The following is an 18,218-nucleotide window of genomic DNA, read 5'->3' as shown; positions in this document are numbered from 1 at the left end:
AACTAGCCCACCTGAGAGGAAGATGCCTTCTCCCCAATATGTTTAGGGAGTTATTGGTGTGATGCAAGCTATGGCACTCCTTGCGGACTGAAAATAACACAGTCCAGAATTTTACCTCCTCAGTCCACTACCACACATTTTGCATGATGTGTAGATCAACTAAAAAAATGCATACTTTTCAAAAACGTGAAGAAAACAAGAAATTTCCCTAGCCTATCAATGTACAAAATACCTTTCAGTTTGCATTCTTAAAATGCATTCACTGTTCCTTTCTTTCTGCTGAAGTCTCCTCAGTCCTGCTTTCTGTAAGAAGCTAGAACTGCCTCCGCTGTTACATAACACAGCAGCAACAATGAATTTGCTATGAAGTTATAAATATTCAGAGCTCTAAAAATTGCCAGAGCCTTCTTTCTTCAAATTGCTGTCACCTGCTGGTACCATGCAGTCCTTGACATTAATATTCAAGGAAATCATTACTTTGCAGTGTTTTGCTGAGACAAAAATTAAGAGAGATCTCCTGGAAAATAAATAAATAAAAAGGAGGGTAGCTGAAATTAAATCATGGGTTAGATAACTTTGTTATTAGTAACCACTTTGAACTTGATGTTCTGTAATTGCATCTTACTTAGGAACATAATTAAATCACATATGTAGCTCTGCTCTATTACAGTGATAAGGCAGGTGTTGGTTTTTTTAAGACTGTTAGCTAGCAGAATCAATAGAGTACAGTCTCAGTCCAGCGAAGATGGCTGTGTACATGCATCATGAAATTTACTGGTGGCGGCTGCCTCTAGGGCAATGGTTCCCAACCAGGGTTCCTCCAGATGTTGCTGAACTACAACTCCCAGCACCCCCAGCTACAGTTTATTGCAGCTGTTTTTGGAGTACAACTCCAATCCCCAGCCACAGTGTCAAATAGCCAGGGATTATGGGAGATGTGGCCAACATCTGCAGGAGGGCTGAAGTTGAGCAGCCCACCTCAATCTGGTTGTTCTGCTCCTTCTTCTGATCTTCAAGCATACATTACTCCTCAAGCATGCTCTGTATGCACAATTCCTTCAGCCAGACATATTCAGAAGACATCTAGATTGGGACTGGTGCTGCTGTATGAATAAACACAACAGTCCTAACAATCCCACTTATCTTTGTAGCCTCTCTCTGAATCTTTAGCTCTTTAACAGTTTTGCCCTCATGAGGGATGTCTCTTTGTCGACATATCTTAACAAAAGCACCTTTATTCATCTCCAAGTATTCAGTCACTTTCCCCATGTCTCTACCATCTGTGAAACTAACTTCAAGTCAAAAAATTTACTTTATTTTTTACCTAAACCTGTTTTAAGATTAGTACTCATTTGATTCCACTTTGAATTCTTTTACTGCCTCAGAATCCTTCAAAATAATTTTGCATCTCACTGCTGCAGACATCACATATGATGGATATGATGGAGAGGAGAGCTGGTCTTGTGGTAGCAAGCATGACTTGTCCCCATAGCTAAGCAGGGTCTGCCCCTGGTTGCATATGAATGGGAGACTTGTTGTGTGAGCACTGCAAGATGTTCTCCTCAGGGGATGAAGCCACTCTGGGAAGAGCAGAAGGTTTCAAGTTCCCTCCATGGCATCTCCAAGATAGAGATTCCTGCCTGCAACCTTGGAGAAGCTGCTGCCAGTCTGTGTTAACAATACTGAGCTAGATGGACCAATGGTCTGACTTAGTATATGGCAGCTTCCTATGTTCCTATGATCTCAGTCATTGCTCCTTTGGTTGTGACAGGATCTCCTCACTAGGGGAACCAAATCCAAGTCACAGTGTATTAAAAAAATAAATAAAAGAAAAACCCTTTGTTGTAGTTTAAACTGCCTAACCCACTGCCAACACTTACTGAGGACTATTCACTTCCCTCCCTAACCCACACATAGTAGGATATGGCTGTTAGTGTTAGGGAACCAATCAAGGTACTATGGTGGTAAAATTGATTTAAGGTTTTACTACAAATTTTACTATGAATGTTTATTCAGGTTTTTGGTAAATAAACAGGAGAAATAGCAATTTACGTGTTTGTGATCCCTGCCCCCTCCCCAACTGTGGTACTTCAATTGTGGCTGCCTCTGAATACAGGGGAGTAACAGCAGGAGAGAGAGCATGCCCTCAACTCCTGCCTGGAGGCTCCCAGTGGGCCACTGAGTGAAACAGGATGCTGGACTAGATGGGCCTTGGGCCTGATCCAGCAGGGCTGTTCTTATGTTCTTACTTTCTTGGACTGTTACCCAAACATTAGTGGTTTTACCCCTCTAGAGTAAGTTACTTTCCCTAGGTTTTACAGTACATGGACCGGTAAGCATATTCTTTTTCCTTTCTAGAGTTATTTTTTCCTTATCCCTTGACCAGGGTTTCCCTTAGAAGCTGTATTTTCAAAAACAACAGTCTTTTCCTTTGACTGGCTACTTTGTTTCTCAGATCCCACTGAGAAATAAAATCAGACTCAGGCACCTCACAGAAATGGTCTCTCTCTCTCCCTAGAAGCTATATAGAAGGAGGAAGAAAAGGAGCTGCTCACTCTCCCCATAAGCCTTCCCTCCACTAACACAACTACCAGATGAGGCTACAGATTCAAATTGATTCTTTGTCTGGTCTTTATTTACTATTAGATCTCTCCTCCTATTTATAGATCACCCCACAGCTGCCTACCCTGTCAAACCTTTAGCCTTATAGCTCTCATTTTCCTTATCTCACCTCCAGCTGTCACCACCAACTACCCAACTGAAAGCTAGCAACCTCCCTAGAGATTAAAGCCACACCCCCTTGGAACAGAACCTTTAACTCCAACCTCTGCAGGTATAACAGGAAGTGTGTTAACTCTTTAGTTCCTGTTTCTCCACAACTGCATTTACAAGGTAGGGCCTCCATGAGCTCTGCTTCACAAGAGCTCTGACCAACTTGTCCTTACCAAGTCTTGGTTGTATAAAGGCTGTCTGTCTTTGCAACCGCCCAACTTCGTCAGCAGAATGGAGACTTGACTTAGCTCCATATCATCCTTCCTGCATTGGCCTCTAAACCTAGCCCTACTTCCTAATTCTGCCTTGTTACTAGGCTCCCAATTTGGCAACAGCATTCTTATCCAGGATCAAAACTAAGCTACCATCCTTTTCCGTTTGTTAGACACTGGGGCTATTCTTACGATCACAAAAATTGGGCTAGGAAAATCCTAGCCCGATTTCTGCGATCGTAAGAACCACCGGGCTCGCAGCCGAGCCCGGTGGTTCTGGAGCGGCTAACCCGCTCCTGTAGCCCGCCCCTTAGCCCAGGTTTGCAGAGCGTGTGCTCTGCAAACCCGGGCTATCTGCTCGTGAGTAGCCATGGCGTGGCTCTGTGCTGCGGCTACTCATGAGTAGACCCCCGGCCAGAAGGCTTAAAAGCAGACTCCCGACTCGGGGGTCTCCCCAGTATGCCCTAAGCACTCGCGCAGGGCATACTGGGGCTTTCAGGGGCTGCGCGGCCCCCGAGCTCCCCAGCCCCCGCTGGCTCCGTCTTGGAGCTGGCCATCGTGTGGGCGGCTGATTTGGCCACCCAGGGCTCCCTGCCCACTCACTTCCCAAAACTGGGTTTCACGAATTGTGAGACCCGGTCCACTCCTTGCTGTTGGGAAACTAAAGATAAATATTCCCCTTCTGCTGCCTCCCTTCTTAGTCTGGGGAACCAGGGGCGTCACTATAATAGGGCAAGGGGAGACAGTTGTCTGGGGGCCCATTGCCTTCCCCCCCGAGGCAAGTCACATGACTGACTCTCCCTGCCACGCACCCACCTGGGCTTCCTTCAGTTGTATTCATCCTCCAAAAGTGATGTGAGTTTTAAGACCTGGAGCTACCAGAACAGCATGTCTTTCTCTAGTACCATTAAATGACTTGCATCATCCACAATTTACAAAACCTTTTGAAAAATAATTTAGGATGATGTTCTATTGTAGCACATATATATAATACATTTTACTAAGCTTTTTGTTACCACTGTTCAGCCTCATTTAAGATTTCTTTACTTCGTGAGCTGAGCTTGACTGACGGGGGGAGGGGGGGCCTTTTTAAATTCTTGTCTCTGGGCCCACTACAACCTTGCTATGCCCCTATGGGGAACCCCCTTTACTTTTAAAGGGGAATCATAGCTGAATTCCCCTTTACACGTATATCCCCAAAACCAGCCCACGAGCTGGTTCTTTGAACCGGGGCAGTGGCAGTCTGGTTCTAACGCAGACCACCCAAACCAGCCCAAGCTGGCTCACCCATCTCTACTCCATGGTTCTCCCCCTGTGCCAAGCCAGCGTGAATCCCAATTTCAAGACCCTTTCCTGGGCCTAATGTTTAGCGTTGGCTCCCTGACATCCAGGGGGAAAGAGTTAGAAAGTCCCACCGCTTTCCAGGCCCCTTTCCTGGGCAGAGCTGGGATGGTAGCCCTCACCTCCATGATTTCTTCTGGAGGGGAAGAGGGAGAAGGACCTCTCCTTTCCAGGCTTCTTTCCTGGCTTAATGTTCAGGCTTAACCCCTTCACTTCCAGGGGGAAAGAGGGAGAATGTTTTCCCCCTCTCCAGACCCCTTTCCTTTCTTAGGGTTCAAGGTTTGTCCCCTGGCCTCCAGATGGACAGAGGGAAGTAGTTGCTCCACTTCCAGAGCCCTTTCTGAGCAGAGGTGGTGTGGTAGACCAGGCCTCTATTTCCTCCAGGCAGACAGGACCACTGTGCTGCCACCAGTTCCAAAAACCCTGTCCTCCTATGTGTCTCCCTGGACATGCCCAAATGTGGGCAAGGCTTCCGTTAGAGCCCATCAGAGACTAGGTTGAATACAAAACAGTGGCCAGGACACTGGAACTCCTTCTTAGGTAAAGCAATCAAATCCTTCCCCATTAGAACCTCCAGAACCTCTTAGCTGACCCCTTCCCAGGCACCCTTCCTGGCTTAAGGTTCAGAGTTCCCACCCCCACTTCCAGGTAGACAAGGGGTTTTGGTTACCCACCTTATAGGCCCTTTCCCAGGCTCAAGGTTCAGCCTTGGTTACCCTGACATTAAGGGGGAAGTGGCACTCCCTTTCCAGGCCCCCTTTCCTGGATTTAATGGCAAGAAGCCAATGGTAAACCACTCCTGTATTCTACCAAGAAAACCACATGGCTCTGTAGTTGCCAGGAGTCGACACTGACTCGACGGCACAACCTTTCCTTTCCCTTTTTTGTACCCTGACTCCCAGGCTAGGCATCCTGCTTGCACGGGCAAGCTTTCTTGGTGTCATGTGAAGATAATGAAACTATTCTAAAGACCAGGAGAAATTGGGCTAAGGGAGCCTAGCCGGATTTCTCCTGGTCATCTGCTGCCACGGCTCCCGGCAGTAAACCACCAAAAGTACCCCCCCCTTAAATGAGGTTAGCAGAGCTAGTGCTCCATTAACCCCATTTGGTGGATCATGTGATGCCACGATGCGGCTCCACTCCGTGGCAACACATGAGGAGATCCCCGCCAGGAGCCTAAAACAAGCCTCCCGGGCCTGGGAGTCTCTCCAGAATGCTGCGTACACTTGTGCAGGGCATCCTGGAACTTCCAGGGTCCAGCTGGCCCCTGATCCCTGCCAGCTCCATGACAGAGCCAGCTGTTGCGTGGGTGGCCAATCCGGCCGCCCCAGGGCTGCCCTTTGATCATCCGAAGGGAGAGCAAGCTAAGCCCACTCTCCCCGCAGACCCTACAGAAGCTCTTCTCACGGATCATGAGAAGAGCTTCATTGTGGAGGTAACAAGCCAAGCCACATGCAGTGTGTGGCACCTTGTCTCTAGCTGTGTCCTACTTAACCTTGAGTGTTATAAAGGGTTTGGATTGGAACCATTGTTTCCCTTCTGTTTGCCTCTCTTCGTGAATGGTAAAAGAAGCCTTCAGAGAGCTCCCTTCTCTTTTGGCTTCAGTGAGGATCCTCTTCCTGACCCTCCAGCCTTCAGACTTTGGTTTGTACTATGGGTGGAAGGGTGCTGGAGGGCTGGTTGCTTGTTTCAGGGCAAGGCTGGGAAAGGCAGTTTGGGGGGCTGGGCTGTTGGTTCCAGGGTATGGCTAGGTTGTGGACATAGCAGAATGCAGCAGCAAACGTGCAGAAGGCTGAGAATATGGGGTAAATGATGCAAATGTATGCCTCTGGAGAAAACAGAAGACCTACTTTCAATCTCAGCTCTCTTTCATAAACTCCAGGGCATGACCACAGGGCTCAGCACCCAGAACTGGAAAAGCAACTGCTCCGGTACATTCTGGATGGGTGAGCCCAAGGGTGTGCTGTCAGAACTGGGGAATTCCAGCTGAAAGCAATTCAGCTTTCTCTAAGGTTGGATCTCCTCTGCATCTTCAAGGCCTCTGCAAAATGGTGCGACCTCTTTATGTGACAGCATAAGCTGTCCATCCAGAGGCACAATTCAGTAGCTCAATGCCTGCTGCAGGACTTTGAGCACCAGCTGTGCTAGTATCAGTGGTTCGTATTGCAGCTCCAAAAGCAACATTGATACTCTACCAGCCAAATTGCAAATGCTGAGCGGATACCACTGAGCTTCAACATTCCCCACAGGCAAATGGTTTTGAAGAAAAGGGAGGAAACTGTCATGCTGAGAATGACTGGGAATAAGAAGAACTGGTTCACAGTGGTGCTGGGGGCACCTGGCAATGATGAGAAGTTGTTCTGTATATCATGTTTAGAAGGAAGACACTGCCAAAGAATGTGAGGTGGCCCCATGAAGTGGTAATATGTACACACAAATGGGGATGGATGGATCAACATTTAACCAAGGACTGGCTGAAATCTGTCTCGTTGGAAACCACCCCTAGGAGACACCATATGCTGGTTGTGGGCACATTCAGCTGCCACAAAATGCCATCTGTAAAATCAATCCTCTCCAAAATCCAGACTGACCTTATAATTGTTGGAGCTCGGACCCTGGCAGCATCAGCCCTCAGCTGCAATGTCTCATAGTGACCACTGGGTGGGGGGTTAGGGTCATGGATAAACATGCTCGACTCCACCCCAATTTGTTCTTCCAGTCTCCATTTTGTCCTCCCCAATTTGTTCTTCCAGTCTCCATTTTGTCTCTTCAGAGTTGGCTGTTTGTTTAGTCTCTCTCCCCTTCATCCATGAGCAACAGCTGAAATTAAGCTGCAGGCTTCTTCACATTTGTTTGTAACCTTTTCTTTAAATATTTTTTGGTAGTTCTTCAATAGTAAAGAACTGTCACAAGACCTTTTGCTTTGCTGCTTTCTCACCAAACTGGTTTTGCTTTGCTATTTGGGAACTGAACTGCAATTCTCCCCCTACAGTAATCATCCCAGCAGGGATTATGAACCAGTTGCAGGTCATGGATGTGGGCTGCAATTGGCCTTTCAAGCAGCTATAGAGGAAGAAATGGGTGGAGTGGATGTACTCTGGGGGTGAAGGCACTCACCCCATCAGGCTGTCAGAAGGACAAACCTATCTGTTATCATCCGGTGGATCAAAGAGGCATGGAAGGCAATAGAACCTGCCATTATATAGCAAGAGTTCAAGAAATATTGCCTAACAAATGGGATGGAGGGCAACCAGATGAAGAAGATAGTTTTAGGGCAACATTTGAATCTACTGATTCAGAGGTGGAATTTGAAGATTTTGCTGAAGCTGATCGTTACCGGAACCCCAGAGAGTAATCTGACAATGAACTCTCCCATCCCACCTCTCTGTCAGCCCAGAGGTTGCCCTCTACACCACAAGCAGGTTTATAAATTTGTTGATGTTACCTACTCTCTGTTTTCTACCACTACATCCTTACTTCCTGTTACAGAAGTCCTAGAAACATAGGAAGCTGCCTCATGTCCATCTAAGTGCAGATTATGCATGGAGGTGTTTTAGAATCAGAAAAAGACGGTAATTTACTAATGTTTGAAATGTAAAAGTCAGTCTCTCCCATAATTGGTAGATGATGCTACGCATGTAGGCAGTAGAAAATCAAAGAATTCATAAAAATTGTGGGCATGAAATTTTGACCAAATTCTTGTATAAGACTCACACTGTTAACCTTCAACATTTGTTGTCAAGATACAATGAGGCTATTCTCATGCCGGGAGAAAACCATGCTAAAGGAGCCCAGCCTGGTTTTCTCCCATCATGAGAACCACCAGGCAAGTCCGGTAGTTCTCTGGTTGCTATCCCACCAAAGAAGCCCTCCCCTTAACCCAAGTTAGCGGAGTGAGCGCTCTGCTAACTTGGGTTTTCTGGCTGTGTGCCACTGCAGCGTGGCTCCGTTTGTGTGTAGAGCCTCAATTAGGCCATTCTCATGATCACTGGAAAGCAGGCTAAGGGAGTTTAGCCCGCATTCCAGGGATCGTGGGAATCACCAGGTTTGCAGGCAAGCCTGGTGCTCCCAAGGCAGCTAGCCCGCCTAATTTTGAGGGGCAGTTGAAAACTCACTGAAAAATGGTATGCTTTTGGATAATAACAAAAGTGAAAATAAATCTGAGAAGGCTGTTTTGGTCCAGTTCTACTTAGGTCGGTGCTCTCAATTTGATTTTTGCAAATATGTGATTGGTGCCCCCATTCAGATCTAAAACCCAATATTATAAGATTGGCTTTTTCTGAATACTCACTGAGAAACTTCATAAATACCAAGTAGATTCCAAATCAAGCCAAGCAGAGTTTGTGGAGCTGGAAGGCCAAAGAGGGGACATGATGAATTTCATATATTGATTTGAAATAAGCTGTATCCTTAGCTGTAGGTCTTTTGTGTCTAATATTTTTCTCCCCTTTAACAGGATGGCTTCATCAATATAAAAACGTTTTACTAATTTTTATACAGTATATAGCTGTGCCTGCTAACCTGTGCTTGCAGGGTCTTTTGAGTATTGGAGCTGAGGCTTTCCCTTACTTTTATTGCCCATAGTAAAGACATTTCCTGATGTCTTGTTTCTGATGAAAACATCCACAGCAGATTGAATAATGCTGGTATTGGCCTTTTACTTCTAATATCAAAATTATGCTCGTCTATGATTGTAATAAAGGATGATGTCTTAAGAAAGATATTGATTTCAGCTTTTCATTTCTCAGTCCTCCTCAATATTCACCTTAGCATAAGTCAATACTTTAATTCTAAAGGGTGAAATTTATTATTATTATTTATTTGATTTATATACTGCCCTTCCAAAATGGCTCAGGTGATGAGTGGATATAGTAAAAACACACCCATTCATGACACGTATATGGAGATTCCACCATGGTTAGAGTTTTGTCAGATTTCATGTTGACTGAAATCCTGATATGTGGCAAGATTTAAATAAGTGCATTCAGTCAGAGCGTGCCCAAGGATTTTGGCACTCCAGACAGAACCTGCCAAGCCCTGCCACACCATTGTTTTGTTTTGTTTTTAACCATCCCGACAGGGGCTTAACTACCATTAGGCTAGGGGTGGCAGTCATCTTGGGGCCCCACTGCCTCGAGGGGACCCCCAGAGGCACATCACATGACTCCACACCCACCCATGTTGCACCCCCTATGAATTATGTTGAGTCTCTTGGAGATGGGCAGGAGCAGAGAGTAAAAAACCCAGATTCAATGTGAACTGGATATTCACCATATTCATAATGGGGATGTGAGTGTGAGTGCACTATATATTGTGAAGTGTGTATATCAGAGAGGGGCCCATTTTAAAATCTTGTCTCTGGGGCCCCTCCAAGCTTGCTATGCTCCTGCATCCCAGCCACCTCCTTCTCTGCCGCTGCCGCCAACAGCTCAGCTGGCCAGTGGACAGGCCAGAGGAGAAGAGGAAGTGTGGTGGTGGGTGCAGGATGTGGCTTCTCTGACCAGCCACTTGGTCTCTCTGGTCACCTGTCTTTCTTGCTTCCAGCTGGGAGCCAGAAGTAGAACGAGTCGGCCAGAGGAGAAGAGCCATGGCAAAAGTGGCATGTTCAGGATGTGGCTGCTGGTCAGATCACTGGCTTCCCTGGCTGCCTGCATGGCCAGAGAAGCTGATTAGCTGGCTAGCAGCCCCATCCTGAACCCCACCAACGTGCCTCCTATTCTTCTCTGGCCTGTCCAACCTGCTTCCAGCTGGGAGCAGGAAAGACAGGCAGGTAGCTACAGAGGAAGAGGAGGAGGCAGCATTGGAGAGGAAGACAATTGGTAACATGCTTCCCAACCCCACCACCTCATCCCTAGTAAGTAAGTAAGTTTATTGTTGTAACCATAGGCCATAGCGAACATATTGTTAAAGCACAATAGAACAACATACAACATAATAGCTAATACATCATGCTTAAAGAAAAACAGATGATACAATAAGACAGTAAAAAACATAACTAGCTAAATAACAAGCATGAAATTAAAGAGATAGAATCCTAAATACTTAATTGTAGTTACAACGCTGAAGCATACAACTTGAATAAGAGATCTAGTCCTGGAACTACAAGCCAGGTGTGTAGCAGGGCTAGCAGATACAGTTCTCTTCCTAATTTTAAAAGACAAAACAAAAATTTTAGACTGTGAGCCCTTTGGGGACAGGAAGTCGTTTAATTAATTAATTAATTATATTATGTAAACTGCTTTGGGAATTTTGGTTGAAAAGCAGTATATAAATATTTGTCGTATCTGTATTCGTAAAAATGGCTGCTTGATAACTAACATAAAGAAATGCATCCACCAGCAAGTAATTAACACATTGGGGCTATTCTCACGACCAGCCAAAATTGGGCTAGGAGAGCCTAGCCCAGTTTTGGCTGGTCGTGTAAAGTAGGTAACCCACTTTTTTAGCCCTCCCCTTAGCCCGAGTTTGTGGAGTGAGCGCTCCGCAAACCCAGGCTATCTGATCATGAGTAGCCGCGGTGCGGCTCCATGCAGCAGCTACTCATGAGTAGACCCCCAGAGAGGAGGCAAAAAGTCACCTCCCAACTCCAGGGGTCTCACCAGTATGCCCAGCGCACTCGCAAAGGGCATACTGGGGCTTCTGGGAGCCACACTGCCCCTGAGCTCCCCAGCTCCTGCCAGCTCCATCATGGAGCCGGCAATCGTGTGGGTGGCTTATCCGGCCACCCAGGGCTCCCTCTCCGCTCATGTGCGTGGAGAGCAGGCTTAGCCTGCTCTCCCCGCGCACTCTGCTAAACCAGGTCTCACCGATCGTGAGACCTGGCTCATTCTGTTTCAGAACCTGTGAATTTATCCGTGATCTGATCTAGTGCTTTTTCTCTTATTGTTCTATAAAAGGAGCAGTGTAGGATATAATGTTTAATATCCTGCACTTGCCTCTGGCCACAAGGATAGAGATGTTGTTCCATGGGAACTTTGTAAAATCTACCGTCATGATATGCCGAGGGCATGGTTTGGAAACGTAAACTGGTATATGCCTTCCTTATTCATGTACTGGTGAGGTTGAGTAGGTAATACAAAGTGGATCTGTTTCTCTTGGTGCGGATATCATAGGGAGAACTTTGAATGTAGGATCAAACCAGAGTCCAACCTGGCATCTCACTCAAGGAGCCAAAACAGATCCCTCCCCCCCCACCAAGGACTTAGATTCCTCTAGTGAAGGCAGAGAGTACGTTTGCAGAATATGGGATAGTGTATCTGCCCACTGATTCCGCTCTTGGTAGTGCCAATAGCATGATTTAACTAGATAGTCTTCTTGAAGATTGTCAAGTTTCTTAAAATATTTTAGCAGTATCAGCCAGACTCTAACAGAGATTGAGGGCAGCCGTGCTTCCATTCATAGATTCACAGGAGGGGTGTCTGGGGGAAGGCCTAGCATTTTCCTCAGGCAATTATTTTGGAGCATCTGAGGGGGTTGAGAGTGGGAGACATTGATTTGTGGTGGTTCTGCTCCTACCTCTCGGGTGTCCCTTGGAGATTGTTCTTCTGATCTTTTGTATGGTGTCCCTCAGGGCTCCATATTGTCTCTGATGTTTTTTAACATCTACAAGAAACTGCTGGGAGAAATAATAAGGAGATTTGGTGCAGTATGCTGATGACATTTAACATCTACATGAAACTGCTGAGAGAAATCATCAGGACATTTGGTGCAGTATGCTGATGATACCCAAATCTATTTCTCCATGTCAACATCATCGGAAGAGGGCATAACTTCTCTAAATGCCTGAAGGATAACAAACTGTGATTGAATCCAGATAAGACAGAGGTACTGGTTGTGATGGGTTGAAACTTGGAAGATGAGTTTGATCTGCCAGTTCTGGATGGGGTCACACTTCCCCAAAAGGAACAGGTGTGCAGTCTGGGGTTGCTTCTGGATCCAAGCCTCCACTCAGCATCTCAAGCCCTGCCTAACAGAGATCCAGTTGGTGGGACAAGACAGGGCCTTTTTGGTTGTGGCCCCTTGGCTTTGGAATGCCCTCCCTGAAGAATTTTGCCATGCTCCCTCCCTCAGTGTTTTTTTTAAAAACATAATTAAAAACACATCATTTTAAAGAGGCTTTTTAATGTTTTCTGTGTTGCTCATATCTGGTAGGGTTGGGGTTTTTTTTTAGTTTTTTAGTTCTCTGTTTTTAGCTTTTTAATAATAACTTTTAATTTGGAAGTTTTCAAAATTGTAATTTTAAATGAGGTTTTAGCCTGGTCTTTTAACTTTATTAATCTTCTACTTTACATTGTATCTGTTTAGAATCTGTTTTGTTGATGTTGTGGGCCACCCCAAGCAGTATTGTACTGAAGGGGCGGGATATAAATATATTAAATAAATAAATAAATTTTGAATTGCAATGTTTGGTTACAAATGTAACTGCAGCTCTTCTAACTCCAGCTGCAGGCTGGCTGAAATCCAACATCACAGCCAGTTGTTTTTGTTGCTTATCTGAGCCTGCTGCCTTGCTGCAACTAGGCACTGAAGACTTAGTGACAGAGTTTGTCTTTGCCAAGTACCCTGACTAAAAATTTCAAAAGATGTCAGTAATAGGTCTACTTTCCTACTAACAAAAGTGAAATCTTCAAAGATCACTGTCACAGTTTCTGCTGTCAATAAACATTGATTTGCTCCCAAGTCCATGGGGAAAGTGGACAGTTGCCCTAATTTCTAGGTCTCTTCCAATGCTAACAATGTATCCATTAAAGGCTCCTCGTCATCAGGCCATCAGCTGATGAAACTGGCTTCTCTGAGGAGAGGAGATGGCCTATTTCAAGGACAGTGTATCTATTACATGTGAGAATTGTAATAAAGTAAGGCAATGCCGAGCCATGAGGGGGTTTGTGGGGAGAGCAGGCTTGGCCTGCTCTCCCCAAACACAAGCAGCCCGCTCTCTCTAGTGCTCGCTCCGCTAACTTCATTTAAGGGGAGAGGCATTTAGAGATGCTTGCTGCCGGGAGCCGTGCAGCTCCTGTTGCAGCCCACAAGCAGGCGAAACTGGGCTAGATTCTCTTAGCCCGATTTCACCTGTTCATGAGAATAGCCTCAAAGTCTTTCATTTTCCTTAGGAGTGTAAAATTCATCTATTTTAAGGTGTTTAGTGGATTTATTCATTTGTGGGGACCCTGAGGACTCAAAATTGGTCCGGTTGCATTTTATCCCCCCCCCCATAATAGGTGATTAAGAGGGATAAGATAGCTCTTGCCATCTTGAAGTACTGATCATGCTGCTTTGCCAAACCCCGAGACGGGTGTCACAATCAGTGAGACCCACCTCAAGAGGTTTAGCAAGGAGAGCGGGCTTAGTCCGCTTTCCCCGCACACAAGCAGGCTGCAGCCTTGGGCAGCCGGATTGGGCAACCACATGACTGCCAGCTCTGTCATGGAGCTGGTGAGAACTGCGGGAATCAGGGGCCATGTGGCCCCCGGGAGTTCCAGCATGCTTTGCACGAGTACGCAGAGCATGCTGGAGAGACCCCCCAAGCCGCTTTTTAGCCTCCCGGTTGAGGGTCTCCTCATGAGTTGCTGTGGCGTGGAGTCGTGCTGCAGCAACACACGATCATAGAGCCTAGGTTGACGGAGCGCTCGCTCCACTCACCTGGGCTTAGGGGAGGGCTCCATAAGCGGGTTACCCACTTGAGAGCAACTGGGCTGACCAGCAAGCCTGGTGGTTCTCACAATCGCCAGAAAGCAGGCTATGCTCCCTTAACCCGCTTTTTGGCAATCACGAGAATCGCCTCCCTGAGTTCTTCCAAGGCACTAGCATTTCTGAAGAATAACAGTGGGGCTATTCTCACGAGCAGCAAAAATTGGGCTAGGAGGGCCTAGCCCGATTTTTGCTGCTCATATAAACCACCGGGCTCGCAGGCGAGCCCAGTGGCTTACAAGTGGCTAGCCCGCTTTTGTAGCCCTCCCCTAAGCCCGGATTTGCAGAGTGAGCACTCCACAAACCTGGGCTTCCCAATCATGAGTAGCCGCGGTGCGACTCCGTGCTGAGGCTACTCATGAGTAGACCCCCGGAGGGGAGGCGAAAATCTGGCTCCGGGGGTCTCCCCACTATGCCCTGCACGCTTGCTCAGGGCATACTGGAGCTTCCAGAGGCCGCGCGGCCCGTGAGCTCCCCAGTCCCCGCCGGCTCTGTCATGGAGTCGGCAATCGTGTGGGCGGCTGATCCAGCCACCCAGGGCTCCTGCTCTGATCGTGAGCGGGGAGAGCAGGCTTAGCCCACTCTCCCCACTCTGCTGCAGAAACTGGGTCTCACTAATCGTGAGACCCGGCTCTGTATCTTATCCACTTTCTCCTTCCAAAAGCTGGATGATCATCACAAAAGGGCAGCTGGGAGTCTCCCATATAGGCAGTGAAGATTCTTTTTAAAGACTGAGAGCTTCTCAGGGGGGAAATAGTTATTTAAAACTGAGGCTCTAAAACAGCCTTTTGTTCTGTCACCATGTCACCTCATCTCCTAATCCCAGTGCCTGCTCTTGCCACTATGGCGGGGCATGACAGTCAGCAAGGGCAGCAGAGAGTGAGGCAGGGAGTACATGGTGGGTGAAACAGTACCCCCACAGGCGGCCACCCTAGTTGGCATAGCAGGCAGGCTGGACCTGAGTGCATTAGATTATTTCCCATTCTAATTTGAGGAACTCTGAAAAGAAATTCAATGGCTCTTTCTGGAACCAAATTCATACAGTTATTCTAATTAGTAGAATCTGGCTACCAAATTATGCATTTTAATTATAGTTGCTCACTGATATTTCATTACTGTTTCAGCATCTGGGTCAATTAAACCGATTGGCTGAAATACTTCACAAACACGAGAGCTCTTACTCTCAGAAGCCTGTGTGGCAAGTGAGTCATTAAAATTTGCAATCTTACCTTCAACACTTTTTTAAGTGATTCTTTGAGCCAGGTCTCATGATCAGTCAGACCCGGTTTGTGCAGCAGAGCGGGGAGAGCGGGCTAGGCCCGCTCTCCCCATAGATAATCAGGAAGGGAGCCTTGGGCAGCCGGATTGGCTGCCCACATGATTGCCGGTTCTGTGACTGAGTCGGCGGGGGCTGGTGGGAGCGGAGGCCGATCGGCCCCCAGAAGCTCCAGCATGCCCTGCACGAGCACACAGGGCATGCTGGCGAGACCCCTGGAGCCGGTAGGTGGCTTTTCACCTCCCCTCCAGGGGTTTCCTCGTGAGTAGTCACGGTGCGGAGCCGTGCCGCACCGCAACTACTCACAATCTTGAAAACCAGGTTTGCAGAGCGCTCTGTTTCCTTGCAATAATAATCTGTATTGTAATGATAATATATTGAGGCTATTCTCATGACCAGCGAAAATCAGGCTAAGAGAGCCTAGTTTTTTTTGTTTTTTGTTTTCCTGGTCGTGTAAACCACCGGGCTCTCAGGCTAGCCCAGTGGTTTACAAGCGGGTAACCTTCTGAATTTCCCCTGCCATTAAACCTGGTTTGCAGAGCAAGTGCTCCGCAATCCCGGTTTTTTACGGCAACTCACGCATAGACCCCTGACCAGGAGGCTAAAAATCTCTCCAGCATGCCCTGTGCATTCGCGCAGGGCATATGGAACTTCCAGGCTTAGCCCAGTCTCCCCACAAACCCAATTTGGCTCTACTCACTTGATCGTGAGAAGAGCCTCATTGTCTCACTCCCAAACAATGTTGTTCAAACCAAACATCTGATAGAGCTCTTCTCACAATCTGCGAGAAGAGCTCGTGGGCGGTCTGTGTGGAAGGAGGGTAAAATGTACCTTCTCTGCAGATGGTGGATCACCCGACCAGATGAGCCACAGCTCCTGCTGCAGCTCCCAAGGTCAGGGTTCCAAGATGCAGCACCGTGCCTTGGCCCCAGAGCCCCAATAATGCACTGTACTAGTGTGCGGTGTATTACTGGGATCCCCCCTCCCCCCGAGTGTTCCACCAGCGGCTGCTTGACACACGATTTAAAAAATGAGGTGAAGGGAGAGCTCACTCCCTTACACTTGTTTAACTGGGTGGCTCAATAGGTGGGTTTGCTACCATGCAGCCACCAGGATTGAGCCCGATCCCAGTGGTTCACAAGAGCAAGGGTATCATATGAACCACCTGGATCACACCCAATTCCGGTGGCTACATGGTGGCAAACCCACCACTGAAGCCTCCTGCTTAAATGAAGTTAAGGGAGCGAGTGCGAGTGTCTGTTGCGGCTGCTTGCAGCCATGGCAGGTACACTGGGAGGGGGAAGGGGATCCCAGTAATGCACTGTGCACTCACGTGGTGCATTATTAGGGCTCGGGGGGTGGGGCAATATGTGGCAGCGCGTCCTGGCACCCCGACCCCGGGAGTGGCAGCAGGAGTGGCAGGAGAGCTGCTGCTCATCTGGGCAGGCAATCCACCCACCCAGGCAAGAGTCAGAAATTGTCTGTGGGGAAGGTAAGGTTAACCCTTCTTTTCCTGCAGACCACCCCAGAGCTCTTCTCACGGATTGTGAGAAGAGCTTCACAATGTATTTTGCCTGGGGGGCTACTGGTCCCTCTGCTCCTGTTACAGCCATCATTTGTTTGAACATTTCTATGTATGCTTTGTCTTCTTCTCTGTTTGCCACACTTCAGTGTTGATGTGAACTCGATCACATTCAGTCTATGGCTGCAACCATCCTTGAGGCTATTCTCATGATGGGGCGGGGGGTGGGGACCGGGCTACGGGAGCCTAGCCTGGTTTTTCCCCCCATCATGAGAACCACCAGGCTCGCGGGCAGGCTCAACAGCGGCTTGCCCGACAAAGTAGTCCTCCCCTTAAATGAGGTTAGTGGAGTGAGTGTTCCACTAACCCTGTTTTCTCGATCATGAGTCGCCCCAGTGTGGCTCCGTGCCATAGTGACTCCTGAGGAAACCCATGGCCAGGAGGCTACAACAAGCCTCCCAGCCTTGCCCCCCCCGAATGCCCAAGCACTCGTGTGGGGCATTCTGGGACTTCCCCCAATTCCCACAGCCCCAACTGGCTCCGTGATGGAGCCCGTTACCGTGTGGGCGACTGATCTCAACTGCTGCTTGTGTGCAGGGAGAGTGGGCTTGACACGCTCTCCCCGCCAAACCCCTCTCAGCTCTATACACTGATCATGTGAAGAGCCTCATTATGCCATTGAGTGCCAATATAATAAGAAAAGATGAGAAGGCCATAGGGGAGGGTGAGCTGAAATGTGGTAGGAGAGATATTGTGTGTTTGGGACTAGTACACTGGTTTTTATTAAATGTGTGGTTTGTGATGTTTAGGCAGCTGTTTGTGGGTGGTAAGAGGAGATGGCTGAAAGAAACAGTCTCAGTCCAAGTTTTTGTTAAAATTCCTCATATGGATAGGGCAGAAATCCTTGGCTGAATTATGAGTGAAGTCAGACAGACATTCTAAGTGTGGCAGAAACAGTTTTGACACATTCTCTACCTTGATGACAATGGAATGTAGTTAGTGAATGTGTGTGAAAACCATTTTCACCACTCTTTTAGAATGTATGTCCTCCTCACTCTTTGCTGACATGTGTTCTAACTGTTTATTGGTACTTCAGAATCATAGAAGCTTTTATAAGCTGCCTTTAATATTGCTTTTCAGTAGAAGAGGAGGCTATAAATTTTAAGCTTAAATCTGAAAAAAACAAACCCATTTACACCCATCAGTGAAGACCACACCTACAATTTTGCTAGATAGAGGTTGATATGCCAGAATACCCATCGTTTGATCCTCTCTTAATATATTTCTTGCCAAGTCATCTTAGCATCAAAAAAAATCAATTTAACTTGTAATCTTGTCTGGTTGACTGATAATGCGGGGGGGTGGGGGAGGCTTTCTTTGCCTCTGATCATCACAAACGTCCTTCAGA

Source organism: Hemicordylus capensis, chromosome 6 (genome assembly GCF_027244095.1).
Source record: "Hemicordylus capensis ecotype Gifberg chromosome 6, rHemCap1.1.pri, whole genome shotgun sequence".
Classification (NCBI taxonomy): domain Eukaryota; kingdom Metazoa; phylum Chordata; class Lepidosauria; order Squamata; family Cordylidae; genus Hemicordylus; species Hemicordylus capensis.
The sequence above is the reverse complement of the archived record's forward strand: the minus strand, read 5'-3'. Positions refer to the sequence as shown.